Here is a 15534-nt window from a genome sequence, read left to right as displayed (position 1 = left end):
CTCCAGTGTGGCAATACTGAAAATGGTGGCATATCATAGGTCAAGGGGCAGAACCCTCAGGAATAGATTAATGTTGTTCTCGTGGACCTGGATTTATTACTACAGGAACAGGTGGCTATAAATCAAGACTACCCGTTCTGCCCTGTCTGCTCTGCCACCCTGTGATGAAGCATTGGGCTCTGACCAGATGCAGCCACTTACTTGAATTTCAGTCCCCTAGAGCTGTGACTTAAATAAATCTGGCTTCTTAAACATTTTTTGTTTGTTTGTTTGTAAGGATGGAGATGTATCCCATGGCCTTTCAACACAATAGACACTGATTTATAATCCCACCCCCACATATCTACACTTTGTAAACTACCCAGCATTCTGTTACAGCCTCTAAGAAAGCAGAATAGACAGTGTATGTTTGGTATCTTGGTCAAATGCTAGTTGACAAGGTGTGTATGGGTTGATTTCTGGGCTATACATTCTGTTTAATTGTCTGTTTTTATGCAACTGTTACATTGCTTAACCCGCTACAGCTCTGTAGTGTAGTTTAAGACGAGAGTATGTGTCTTTGGCTTTTTCTTTTCTTTGGCCATTCATAATCTTTGGTAATTTCATAAGAATTTTTTTCCTGGAAAAAAATGTTACATTTTTATTGGTATTACACAGAATCTGTGGATTACTTTGGGACATATTATGGATGTTTCCATAATATTAATTCTTTCAATCCACATATATGGGGTATTTTCCACTTATTTGTATAACCTGTAGTTTTCTCATGGACCCATTTAATTTTCAGTATACAGCTCTTTTATATCATTAAGCATTGCAGTATTATTTACAATAACCAAGATACGGAAATAACTTGTGTTTTCCAATAAATGAATAGACAGATTTGTGGGGGCTAGGAAGATGGCTTAGCTGCTAAGATATTAGCCATGAAAACGTGTGGACCTGACACTGATCCCCAGCACCCATACTAAAAACCAGGGATGATTGTGTTTGCTGGGGAGGAAGAGACAAGCCGATCCCTGAAGCTGGCCAGCCAGCCAGTCTAGTCATCAGGTCCCAGGGAGGAGCATCTAGTCCCAGGGAGGATCAGGTTTGTGAGCATCAGGTCCCAGGGAGGAGCCCTTTCTCAAAAGCAAGGTGGACTGTCCAGTGCCTGAGGAAAGAGGGACACTTGATGTTGTCCTCTGGCCTTCACATTAACACACACAGACACAGACACACATACATACACACACACATATATGTGCACACACACAGGAACACAGATACATATGCACACACCCCTGCAAACATTGTGTGCAATGGAATGCCAGGAGGTTTTTTAAAGAAGAAAATCTTGTCATTTGCAGAAACATGGATGAAATAGGACACTGCTAAATGAAGTAAACCAGAAACAGAAACACAACCGAATGATGTCACATACGATTAGAATCTGAAAAAAAAAAAAAAAAAACGAGCTCATAAAGGCAGAAATATGGGTGTTTACTAGAGGGTGAGAGTGGGTGATGGGGAGACTTGGGTCAAAGCGTACAAAGTTTCACTTACAGGATAAAGAAGCTCCATGTATAACCGAGTGGTGATGAGGGTGTTAATTAATGTAACTATAGCCATTACTGCACAATGTGTGTCAAATTGTGACATTGTACACTATGCGTATAGTAAATCTTTACTTGCTAATTAAATATTTTAAAATAAATAAATAAAGGAATTAGATATGCTTTGGTGCTTTCCGACTTGGCAAAGATGGAGGAGAGCCCACAGTGCTCACACAGTTTGAACCACTAGAAGAAAGGTAATTTAGAATGAATTCTGAAAGCTTCCAGTAAAGCACATTTATGAGAGAATCACTTAAGCATTTTATGGTTAATCAGCCTCACTCTAGTTATTTACAAAGAAAGGTAGACAACAGCTGAATGAACTAGTGCATACGTGTACAGTGGAGCACTATATAGCAATAAACAAAACCATCACAGAAGTAGAGACACAACTGCAGAGAAGCTGTTCTCATCCGATTCTATCTGTGGCTTAATTCAAAGTAGACTTGAGATAAACAAAACGGTGGAGCTTTATCCAGTTTGGAGTTTTACTTATTGATGCAGGACGTGAAACAAGAGTCAATTCATCTGGAAGCTACCTCCTGTCTGAAAACTCCCCACCTGTTCACTGCTGAAAACACGGGAGACATATGGGAGGAGAAGGACAGCTTAGACCTTCCCAGGGTCTCCACAGTGAGACCCAGGCCTGACCCAAGTGAGGAAGATCACAGCAGAGGGTTACTACAGAGCTCCGCCTCTGTTGGAGCCCGTTTGCCACTTTGGACATTGTGTTAACTCTGTGGAGTGAGAAGACTCAAAGCCACTCTGAATTCCGATGGAACACTTGAATAAATAGATGGTTTCTCCTCCATTCCTTTTGTGGGGAATATGTGAATTATAAGATCTGGGTTCTTCCTTTAACCTCCCTTCCCCACTTCCGTTCTACCTTCCTCCGTTACTTTTGTTTTTTCCTTTCCTCTGTAGTCTCTCAGGCGATCAGGACAGATAAAAGAAAATTCCCGTGTTTTGTCCGGGTGAAGAGCTGACACAGTGGGGCTTGGTGATGCGCATGCCCCTGCAGTTTTCATCACAGAAACCTCACCACACTTAATCTATTCAAAAGTAGATTAAATCGTGTTCAGTGACACGGTCTTATAACTGTGCTTGATGTATATATTGCTAAGATATAAAATTCTATTCTGTTTTCACCTTTACATTAGGACATGTTTTTATCAGCATTTATTCATCAGCATGTCAAAATAACCAAGTCTCATGAGTCCCCATGCTTTCTATCAAGGTAGTAGTTCATTTGTCAAAACAAAAATGCAAAAACTAATCCGCTGAATGAATGTCAAGTTAGCCAAAAACAAAACCAATTGTTGGAAAAGCAAATCCATTGCTAAGGCTTTGATGAAATCATATCTGTTTTCCTTAATGGTCTTATAACTATTTCTACTCTAGGTCAGACCAAATATTGTCTATTTTATAAATGTAAGTTAGTCTTCTGTTAATGAATTTGTTTAAGCACAAAATGGCTCCCTAAGGGGAGGTTGCCTTCTAAAAGCTCTTAGCTGACCATTGAGCGTGCATCACTGACACGAATGGCTGTGAAGGAACACCCTTACAAGTGTCATCATCGACCCTTGTAGAAATCAAGGGTTCGGATTTTGCAAACACAGTGAGTTTTCCCTAAGGATTTTCTCTGTCACTGTCCATGTATCAGCAGGGTCTTCTTTTCCTGAGTTTTCTGCACCACGTCATTCCAACTCCTTTAGCAGCCCCTGTGGACTGCTAAGGCCCACCAAATCCTACTTTCAGATTCTTCTAGCCTTCTCCTTCACCCCATGCTGCTGCTGAGTGCAGACTCCCCATCTCTTTCTTAAGTACTTACAACGTTTTAATTTGTCTTCTGCCCATAATCTGGACCTCCTCCAAGCCGTCACTCCCACTCCACCAACAAGACTTTTCTCAAAAGCAAAGTAGATCCTGTGGGGAAAAGACCAAATTCCTTTGCCCAGCAAAATGCTGGCACCGCTCTCTCCTCTTCCATCCAGTCACACTTAATCGCAGATCATTCCTTAATGCATCTCGATGTTTCGTGCTTTTCTGCCTTCGTCCCTGCTGTTCATCCTGCCTGGAATTCGCTCCCCAAACCTCGTGTTTCTACCCAACACCTGCTCAATTTTCATGATTCAACGCAAGTGTCATGTCCTCCCAGGAAAGCTTTGCTGACCTTCAGGTGAAGGTGGTAACTCCATTCTAGGCTCCGTTTCTGCATCTTGTATAAATTCCTTTTTGGTTGGTTTGTATAAATTGATATATTTGTCTTTGTCACACCAAAAACAGCAGTGCCTGGGAAAGTAAAAGTCACTGAATGAATATCTCAAGCATGGCAAGTAGATAAAAGTGCAATCCAACTTTAAGTTCAAAGTAGTTTGATGGGTACTGTCTCCGGTCAGTTGAATATCTACTGTTTCTGACTCAGGGTTTGAGTATAAGTAAGTTGGGGAGGTGCCAGGGACAAAGTTGGGGAAAGAACTGAAGGGAGGGATGACAGGCTGCAAAGGATGCAGATGTGTTCTGAAGGGAGTTATCACTGGGCCTAGAAGAACTTCGAAGGTCAGGTTAGAACATGTACATGAGATTCATCCCGCCCAGAAGTATGAGGTTACTGGGGAATTGTTACTTTGATGTCCAGTGGTGTTGGTTGAGGGCTATAACTAGTTGAGAGCTTGGCCAACAAAATACATGAGAAGAACAAATTACACCAGATCGGAAAAGCTCTTAGGTGGCAAACAGGGAGGTACTGGAGTGTTCAGTGTGCTGGGAAGATACATCTGCTACAGTGGTTCTCAGCACCACTGCACGACCACCATAGAGCAAACATCACAGAGAAATGCGGTATTTCCCATCGATCTGCTGGTGCCTACCTGTAATTCCAGCACTAGGGAGCAAAGCTGAAGGATTGTGGTTTTGAGCTAGCCTGGGCTAAATAACAAGACAGTCACCCTCTTTCCCCAAAAGAGATACTTCTCAAACTCTCTTGAGCCATATATACCCCATACTATTTTCTTAGCAAACATGTTCTATGTTAATTCAGCAGGAAGAAGGACATTTTGTGTCTTACTAAGCAAATTTGTGAAATACCCCAGGGTATATTTCCATGAAGACTTATTGGTCAAAGTAGTTCACCTGGGTCTCTAAACCCACTGCCCTTAAACTCTTGTTTGCCTTTGCAAAGTTCTCTCACTGAATTAGCAGGTAACTAAGATGAATGGAATTTGCAGCCTGCTTGGTCCATGATAGTTCTGTGGCAGGTGAATGGCAACTTGGCAGGTTTGTTAGGCTTTCTGGGTCCACCAACCTACAGAAGTTGTATGCCTGTGCATATAGAGATCAGAGATCTCTGCAAAAACATGCACATAGATTTAAGTGGCAAAAATTCTAGCTATTAAGAGTTTATAACTATTCTTTGTTCCCATGAGATGTCTTTGTGAAGAGTAACATGCAGAAATCCTCCAACAAGCCAAAACATGAATCCTTGGTTGATTGTTAAGGGCCCTGCACATAACTTCAAAATCTCATTGTTCCAAAGTTTTTAATAACTAGAAAGGTACCTGCCACAATATGAGCTGTGTGAGGAGTAGAAGTTACTGCTCAGAGATACATCTTCTCTACCGATAACTTTTCCCTGCTTTCTTTCTTGCCATGTATCATGTCTCCTAGTCTCAGATTCACTATTTTTTAAAAATATTTTATTTATTATTTTTATTTTATGTGTATGAGTGTATTGTCTGCGTGTATGTGAGTGCACCCATGTCACGCAATGCCGTGGAGATCAGAAGAGGGCTTCTGATTCCCTTGGAACTAGAGTTAAGGACAGTTCGTATCTGCCGTGTGGGTGCTGCGCATTGAACCTGGGTCCTCTACAAGAGCAATCAGTGCTCTTAACCGCTGAGCCATCACTCCAGCCCCAGATTCACTATTTTTTAAATAAATAACTTATTGAGAATTTCATACATGCATATAAGGTGTTTTGATCAAATCCAGGCCCACTCCCTCCCCTCCAACTCTTCCCATATCTCCCCATCACTTTTTTTCTGATAGCTTCATGTACTCTTTCTTCTTCTTTGATTGATTTATTTTTTATGGGGCTTTTGGCTACTCTAACATTCCCCACTCTGAAGAGGTAACCCTAAACTCTTTTAAGGATTAGATAAAAGCTCCCAAATATTTTTGACATTTTTGGCCTTTGGAATGGACTAAATTGCTAAAGGGCCCCAGGAAACTGTGAGTTTTAGCCAAGAAACTGTCTACTTTTCTTTGAGGTCTTTTCACCCTAACTGCCTAGCCAATTCCTACCTCCTATTCTTATCACACCATCCTCTGAAGAGGTTACCCAAATTGCCAATAAGGAATCGGGACGCACACCGTTCTGGCTTCTTCCATGCTGAACAGGGATGTAGTGTGAGGCAATTGGAGTACCCCAGTGGGTCTATCTAAAAGACTCCCAAATTGCATAACTCTTATCTTGAGGAGGAAAAGAAAGTCTTTGAATTGTAAATAGGAGATGTGAAGGAGAAGTAAAGGCACGAGTAACTAGCATTACAAGTTCTAAACAGGGAACTAGAAAAAAGAACAGGGCAATTTTCAAATGTTCATATGAGAGTCCATTGGAGTTTCTTGATTAGGGCTTCCAAAAGCATTCCTCCATGGGTTCTTCCTCATATTTCTTTTGTCTTCCGAGGCTGAACTAGTTGGCTCAGAAGAATGGCTGGATACTCAGGTGAGGGTCCAGTGACACTGCATGGCTCTCCTTTAATGAATGAGCACAACCGTCAACAAGCCCATTGTGACTATGTTTAGTGATCAGGCTCAGCCGAAGTTGTGATGATGATAGTTATTTCATGCAGAAGGGACTGCTGTATCGCATCATCTGTTTAAAAGGACGTGAAATTTAAAAGGATTTGGTGCTAGGAGCCACATATGAGGGAAAACATATGTCGTTTGTTTTTCTGAGTCGGTGTTACTTCACTTAGTATAACAGTTTCTAGATCCATCCATTTACCTGTAAATTTCATTTTTTCATCTTCCCAAATAAATCAATTTATTTTTACACTTAAGGTCGTTTGAGGATCTGTTCCTCAGGGGTCGCATGGGCTTGGGAGGAGCTCCTGGCTCCTTTCTTTTACCAGTTCCATCTATGTGTAGATAAATCAAAGGTCCTCCTGGACTATGTCTGGCTTCACTTAGAAGCATGAATGAGATGGTTCCTCTGAGTTGACCCTCTTCTTTGTGGACTGGACTCTGGTTCAAGTCCATCTCGTGGGGTTTCCATTGCCAGGTAACTCACCACAGTTATAGGACATTTTGAGAGAAGTTCCATAGTCCCCTGGAACTTAGTCGACCTTGGGGGGCAAGGAGCAAAAACTGTCCTTTAAGTCCCTCTGACCACATTAGTATAGGCCTCAAATTATGGCTGTTAAACATTTAATAAGGTCAGCGCCACCAGTCTGGTAATTTTAATTATCATGTGCTGTGTAGATAAGTCTTGGGTAAAAATCCAAATATTCTCAGATAAACTTTGACTAGATATATATTTTGCTCCTTAAACTAGTTGACTAAACTATGACCTTAAAAATTTTAAGCTTATGTGTATATTATTTTTGTCTTATCCTTTATATATCATAACAAACCTACACAGACTTTCATCACTTGCCTAGGCTTTCTCATTTTTTCTATTTTGGAAAATATCTCCATTCCCATGTCCTTTTAACATCTTTTACATTCTCATTTTCTTCCTCTTTTTTTTTTTGGTCTTTTTGAGACAGGGTCTCCCTGTAGTCTCCCCAGCTGTCCTGGAACTCACTATGTAGACCAGGCTGGCCTTGAACTTACAGAGATCCACCTGCCTCTGCCTCCCAAGTGCTGGGATTAAAAGTGTGCACCACCACGCCCAGCCTTTCTTCATCATTTTCTTTTTAAAAAAATAATTATGAGACATAATAGCATTAACAAATAGATTTTCCTTCAGTTGTGAAGCTTCTTTTCCTGGGGATGCTAAGCAATGCTTATTCCCTTTTAAGGTTCTAGTGTGAAGCCAATGTTTGATTAAAGTTTTACTGGGGAACCAATGAATTTATTGAGCTTACTTAGCAAGATAACTGAGGGGTTTCTGAGGCATATGTATGACCTGAGGGTATGTACACTGGAAAGCCTTTACTCAGCATGGGTCATGCCTTCTCTTCCTAGCCTTCTGCATGACAATTGATGGCTGCTGGGAGTGGGAAAGACAGCGTCTTGCAGGGTTGCGACTCTTGATGGGTCCAGTAAATGGATCCACACTGAAGGACGTTGGTGTGATTAGGGTCAAATTACATACAGTTGGCTGGGAAGAGTGGCTGGATTATGGGGTGAGGGTCTAGTGACTCAGATTCACTTATTTATTAGAAATAAATACAATAATGGAAAATCACTCATAAAGGGCAACGTTATAACAGTTGTACAAATAAGCAAAATTTCATTTTTAAACTGGGTATTTGGGGCTAAGGAGAAAGCTCGTTTGGTAAAGTGCTTATTGTGAAAACATCAAATTTAAGAACGAGAGTTTGATGACAGCACTTGTGTAAAAAACCTGGGCATGGTGAGAAGCCTAATCTCAGCACTGTGGCAAAGAAAAGGTCAGCCCCTGTGAGCTTGCTGGTTAGCCACAGTACAGCAGCAGGCAAGGCCAGATCCCAGTAAGGAGTCTATCTCAAAGAACAAGGTATGTGGCCCTTAAGAAACAACCCTGAGGCTGGCCTCTGATCTTTATATACCAAGGGATACAGGTGCATGGGCACCCACATACATGTACAGCCCCCACACAAAACAAAGAAAAATCAACCCCCCCCCCAAATAGTAATGAACTGGTTATTTTCCGGTGATGTGACAAGAAATCTTTTAGAAGGACTTGAAGGTATTCTGTGAATTTAGTTAATTAAGAAAACAACATTCGAATAGCAGGAGTCTCAAGAGCAGCTGATGTGGCTAGAAATGGTGGCAAATTCAGTGACACAACAGTAAGTGGGGCAGGGTCTCGGAGAAAGGGATTCGTTGGGGCCTGGGGTAGGGCAGCCCTGCTTACTCCCACTGTTCTATCCCACTCACATCTTCCCGTCTCACTCTCAAACACAGGGACCCATTTGAGTGACAGGCTTCCTATTGACAGAGTAAAGCTGAAAGAAACACCAGGATCCTAGGACCTGGTCTGTGGTGGTAAGTAGAAGCCACACTAAGCCAATAAAGACAGGAGCTACAGGAGCTGAAAGCCACATGCATGCTACCCAAAGAGCCTGTTCTTGCTGGATCCAAAGTTTCGCTTAGGAAATCAGCTGAGGTAAAGGTCACCGTGCATGAGGACCTGCACTGGGAGTCTGAAACCAGCTGGAAAGAAACAAAATCTCACTTCCTAAATTTTCAAGTTACTACAAATGCATCTGTCCACCATTCATCCTGTCTTCATCTAGCCCCAGTTCAAAGACCTAGACACATATGATATTTGCTAAGGATCAGAAAAAATAATCGTATGGCATTTCCTTAAAAAAAATTGTCTACACCAAGGGTTCTACTTTAGCTCTATTTAATAATGAACTTTCTGGAAAAACGTCTGAGTTCTAGATTGGAAGTGATGGGCTTTCTCAGAGAGTACTGTCAAGTAAACGAAGAAGCAAGGCTCCAGCAATCTATCCACATTAGACCTTCATTTGTGAACAGCCATCTTTCTGTATAGCTCTGTCTATGAAGAAATAGGAAGACTGGGAGGCTGAGGTTATATGCCAGATAGAAAGCTTTCTTCGAAGTGAATTATTAAAGAGAAAAGTATCAGTAGTTTCAGCATTTTAGCAAATATATAGGCAATAACTGGGTTTCTATCATAAAGACTAATTTTAAAGAGGCCATTGAGAGTAAAGATTTGTATCCGATATAAAGAAATGGGAGACATTTACCAGATTTGTTCAAAGGGTCATATGTAGAGGGGCTTGATCAAACTATAGTTCAGTTGAAAACCAGTACTCTTAAATCAACTTATTTTCCCAAGTACCAGTCAAATTTTCCATCATCGTTTGGGACAGTAGATCAGCTTCCTCTGAAAACGCCCATCAAAAGCATTGGCCATTGCCAGTTTCTTTCTTCTCTGAACACTTTTTTTGGGGGAAACAGCTGCATCTTTTCTTTGGAGTCCTTTACTCCTGAAAGTTAAGTTTTATCTGAGAAATCTACAACTCCATTTTCTAATGCCTATTCTAAACTTTAGGCTAAAGTTTAATGACCTGTTCTGGATTTCCCTGAGGATATTTAGCCCGAGTTTCCCAGAGAGCTGCTCATACTCTGCTGTGGTAAGGGCACCATACCAAACTCTGGAAGTGTTGCCCTCTCACAAAGCTCTACCACCCATACCCTGCCCTGCCAACTTACATGACAGCTTTCATGTGGACTTTGGGTTCCCACAATAACTTGTGCATATACTTTCCAAAGCTACTCACTGGTCCCTTACCTGGTTTCTCTATATAAGTCTTTTCCCCACTATTATCAAGCATAAGACTTATCTAGTAGGCATCGCCTACTTAGGTCATATTCTTTCTCCTGTTCCATTTAAACAGGACAGAACCCCAACTCCTTAGACTAAAGGCCAAGACTTACAAGACCTTGACAATGACCTTTCAGGTCATACTAAGTTCAATATCCCCTTTCTGTACTCTTAGATCCATCCTTTTTACCTTGTCCTTTGACTCAAAATATTAACTCTAGGGGCTAGGACTAGGCTCTGAGTGTCTGGTGTATAGACATTGTATAAACAACTGTCTATAAACATAACAGAATATTATTACTCTCATTGTTGGGTTGCACATTATGGTCACAGTGAAGGGATATTTGCATATGTAATTAATTGAATATGAATTAGTCAAATGTAGATTATACTGGGTGGGCCTAACATAATCAGGCAAGTCTTTCAAAAATGAGTCTTACAGTAAGGAAGATGGCCTCTTGTTTTTGATGAAAGAAAGGATCAAGAATAAGTTCTACAGCTGCAAGAAAGTGAACCAACAATCACATCCACTTGTGTGTTAAAGGATACGACAGCCCTGGCCAGCAAGATTGTCACCTCTGGAGACCCTGAGTGAACAAGCTGAGCCATGCCTGGATGCCTGGCCTACAGGAACTCTTAAATAATAAATGGGCATTAAGTCAATAAGTTTATGGTAATTTGTTAAACAGCCGTAGATAAGTAATACACTTGCCCTTGTGGTCAGATTTAGATCAACAAGAGATACTTACAAACGCCCAGCAAGGAGGAGGAAAGGCAGTTTGAAGTATTTATTCACCCTCCACTTCTGCAATGAGTGCACTGCTCCTTCCATGTCGCGCAGGGCCAGGGCTTGCGGCCCTTGCCATTTCGCTTGCCTCTACTCATACTACTGTACAATATTCCTTGGTTAAACTCCTTTCAACTTCCTTGTTAGCATGCTACATTACTGTCCTTCCTGAAGGACAGAACTACTTTCAGGTACGGCCTTCCTGTTCCAAACTGCCTACAAACAGGGTCTGTCCTGTTGTGCTTATTCACCTGAAGTCTTGGCTTTAGGTTTCTTCCACTATCTGGAATCAAGAGACCATAACATCGTGTTGGCAAAACCTGAGTTTTATAAGATGGACTACTGCTAGTGCCTCTTGCTAGCTGTGCGACAAATGACTTGACCCCTCTAAGCAGTTTCTTTTCTGAAAAATAGGGTAATAACACCCACTCAGAAGGTATGTAAAGATTAAATGAAATAATTGGTGGAAACCAGCTAGTACCTAAAAAATTTTTTTGTTTTGATTCAAGCTCTCACTGTGTAAACCCAGTTGGCCTGGATCTTGCAAAGTAGACCAGGTTGGCAGTCTCACAGAGATTTGCCTGGCTCTACCTCCTGAGGGCTGGGATTAAAGGTGCTTATCACCACACCCAGTTTAGTGCCTAAAATTTAGCAGTTAATGGAACTGATGAAAATTCTGTTGCTGCTGCTGTTGATGCTGTTCATAAAATTTCCTCCTCCCCCTTTGAATATTGCTTTGGAGTGCTGTCTGTATATATTACTGTTCTTATTGCTATGACAAAATACCTGACAAGCAGCAACTGAAGGTTCTATTTTGGCTGTTTGAGGTCATGCAGTCAGCTGTGGTGGGGAAGGCAGAAGCCTAATGAAGATGGTAGCTTGTCTCTGCAGAACAAGAAAGAGAATTGAGAATCTGGACTTTGAAAACCTCAAGACTGGCCCCAGTGACCTACTTCCTCCAGCAAGGCTCCACCTCTTGAATGTTCTATAATATAACCTCCTGACCAGTGCCACTGGCTGGGGAGGGACCAAGTACGAGGGAGGAATTTCACATAGAAACCACCACCCTGTCTTTACTATGAATTTATTGAGCCTATATTTCAGAAGTACTATAGCTTCCTAGTCTCCTAAAGTGTTGCTCTTATATGTCTTATATTTTATATTTACCTCTGAACATGAATTCTTCCACTGAATTCTAAATGAATTACGTGCAGAGAGTGTGTGTCTTTTTATTCACTGGATCCAAGTAACATATCGTCATAGATTTCACAGATCTTCAATAAGAATTTGCAGACTGTGCATTCATCAGTTTTATTTATTTATTTATTTATTTTTATTTTTTGGTCCTGAAACAAATACCTGAAATAGTTTGAAAAGAGGAAATAGTTGTTTTAGTTCCTGTATCCGTAAGTCTCAGTTGACACTTGATGGCTCCGTTTCTTTGTGGTGAGGAAGATCATGGTGGTAGAGAGAAATGGAGGAGGAGGCTGCTTACCTTAGAATGGTTGGGAAGCAAAGACAGGAACAGGAAGACACCAGGCATGTCCCCAGTGACACACTTCCTTCAATCAAGCCCTACTCCCTAACATGTCCATTGCTTCCCAGTAAAACCATCAAAATTGGAATCTATTGATGGTAAGTCTACAGAGACCCGACATTCCAGATGCAGTCACTTCCCTAAAGCTATACCTCTGCTCATTGCTATACTGGAACGTTTGGAGAGAACACCTCATATCTAAACTATAACATAAATAGCATGGTAGACTCTTCGCAATCTAAGTAACAAAGCATCCAGACAATTTAATATCATTGACCAGATATGCAACTGTATTGCTATATGGTAATTAAATAAGATTTAGTGACTATCTAAGACAATGTAACTTGGTTAACCTGGCCTAGTTTGGTATATAAATCTCCCCACCCATCATTGTTACCGGGTCTGATCGAACACTGGATAGGCAAGCCTTTGGTAGACTAAATGCTGTTCTCTGCTGTGGCTTCTGATTTCCTGGGAAAGAGGAGCAAATAGGGGCTGGGTGTCACACCAGTAACAAATCGTACACATGCTGAAAGCCGAGAGGTTTTTCAGGGGAGTTGCCACAGGTTTCAGTGGAATGACAATTACAAGGTAGATGGATCATGTCACGCCTGCTGTGACCTTTACAATACATGAGGATCATTATTTTAATGTTAATTTGCATAATGGTTGGCCTAGCAGGAACATTGCTGAATGCTAATAGCTGCAGGATGCAATAAAATTAAACATTATCTGGGCTGACCTGCTAAAGGAAAAGTTGCCGAAGTATGACTCTTTAAGCACTTAATTTCATCCCAGGTCATGTCCAACACAATCAAATGAGGATTTCCGGTATCTGTTGAAACACTGGCAAGAACTGTCTAGAACGGAATAGCAGCCGCCGCCTTTGTGCAGAATCCTGGCCAGAGGAGTTTGCATTTTTATACAACTTGTCAGTCCTTTCTGAAGTATTTGGATTTGCAGCTCCTACTGTACCTTGCCTCAATGCTCCTTGCCCACTTCCCTCCTCTTTACCACATTTGCTGGCACATACATCATATTTGGTAAACTTAGAAACAATGGAACTCATCCTGTGGACCGAAAAACATTGAACAAAACTTCGTAAGCAGAATCAAACACGGCTAGTAGTAATTGATATTTTTAAGCTAACAGATACTGCCCCCCTCAAAGTACTTAATAAGCATACATTCTTAGTTGTGGGTGGAAGGTGGCCATAAGCATAGCGAATAAAAAGAAATAAACTATATGCATATGCTTCCTGTTCGACTATTTCTTCTTTGTAGAAAATGTCTTTGCACTCCAAATCAGTCTTTAGAGACTAATTCATTACAGTTTACCGACTTCTTGTTCTCCTGCATTTTGACCACAAGAGGGCAGCCATCTCTAAAAAACAACATTCTTGCTCTAAAGAGTAACTGGGCCAAACTTTAGGAAAGTTCTGCTTAGAAAAAGTCATCCCAAGCCCACAACCTTCATATCCTACAAGAAAGGAACCTTGTGAAGAGCACATGGAGATGGTGAAGCTGTCTAAATGCGTCCTTTCCTCATATTCGTGATCATTAAGGATCACATCACAGACGGTCCAGAGTCCCATTTCTGTACTTCTAAAGGCCTAAAGCTGCAAGACACCGGTGTTGTCATCATCAGAGATTTCGTTTTCATTTTTTCTTGGGGTGTGTCCAACAGCTATCAGCTTTCTCTTCCTTGTTAAAGGCAACACTCTGATTTAGAACTCCTACAGGTTTGCTTTTGTTTTGCTTCTTAAATCTCACTGATGACAGAAGCAATTGTTAACTTCTCAGTTAAATTGGTAGGGAAGGAAATTGTTTCAGAAGCACAGTCAGCATTTTTTACTTAAGTGTTCTTTATGTCCTACTTGTTTGGTGTCTCATGAGGGTAGTAAGGAACAACTTCCATAGCATATTTTAAATGAATATGCTTAGTATATACCGAAATATTTTGCTTCCTCTCCTTTAATTTTCTTAGTAGGCAACCTTCCTTCAAAATACCTTATTTGACCTTTATAGCTCTAGAAACAGCCAGGGCCTAATTTCCCTGTGGGTTTCTAATCCGATTTAAGTGAGTGGAACCTAGAATTATTTTAGCTCCCCAACCGAAAAACTAATACAGATGGATACTAGATTTTCAGGGCTCCTGCTTCTGGTTTTTCTCTGCCTCTGCTTCGTAAACTTGAAAGATCTGGTTCAGAACTCGATTTTACCAATCTGGCCTCTTACACAAATGTTCTGCCCCTGGCTTTGGGAGTCATGTGGGCAACCAAGTGGTGGTATGCAGGAATACTGGGAGTGGCAGAGAGCATTCACCAAGGCTCCTGGGCAGTGGTTTGGGGGACTGTTTCAGCTGAGGAAGAAAAGTGACTTGACCACAAGTCTTTTGGGAATCTGGTGCAACAGGGTAAGGCAGAAAGTTCTAGGATCTCAAGGGGGAACTGTATTACCTCCCTCTGAGCTGATACGGGCCTGCCTTTGAGCTGCGCAAGATAAATAGCACAAGACACTAAGTGACTGCTTCTATAGAAAGAAAGTCCTTCCAATCATCTGCTCACTGTGACACACACAGTCCACGTTACACACGTCACGTACAGAGAGGCCACCGACGTCACATGCTTAAACTTATGTATAGAAACGCGTGCCTTCGTCTGTATATTTTCCATAAACGAATATAAAGAGAGAAATGCACGAGCCTATTTTCATATCAGATATATTTATTAGAATATGAAGGTGAGCTCAGGCATGAGAATATAAATGTATACATATTTGTACAAATGAAAACAAGCACACGTGCATTTGCATGTGTGTATCTGTATGTAACTATGTTTCTTTAATTTTCCTCTCATCGCTCAAAACGCAGGAGTGTTTGCCCTACTCTGCCAAGATGGCTGATCACTTGAGTTCTTTTCTTCCTTTTTAATGGTCCATTCCCCCAAACTTCAAACCCAAGTTGAATAACGGGCCAGATGGGGTAGCCTAGGCCGACCCCAGACTTGCCCGGGACTCCGGCGGCTGCTGGCACAGGTCGGGGTGACTAAGGTCCGACTCCGTGCGGGGGTGGACCGCGACCCCCGGCGGCCGACCGTCCGGCCCGC

The sequence above is a fragment of the Nannospalax galili genome, unplaced genomic scaffold (assembly GCF_000622305.1).
Source record: "Nannospalax galili isolate Female #2095 unplaced genomic scaffold, S.galili_v1.0 scaffold1029, whole genome shotgun sequence".
In the NCBI taxonomy this organism is placed as follows: Eukaryota; Metazoa; Chordata; class Mammalia; order Rodentia; family Spalacidae; genus Nannospalax; species Nannospalax galili.
The sequence above is the reverse complement of the archived record's forward strand: the minus strand, read 5'-3'. Positions refer to the sequence as shown.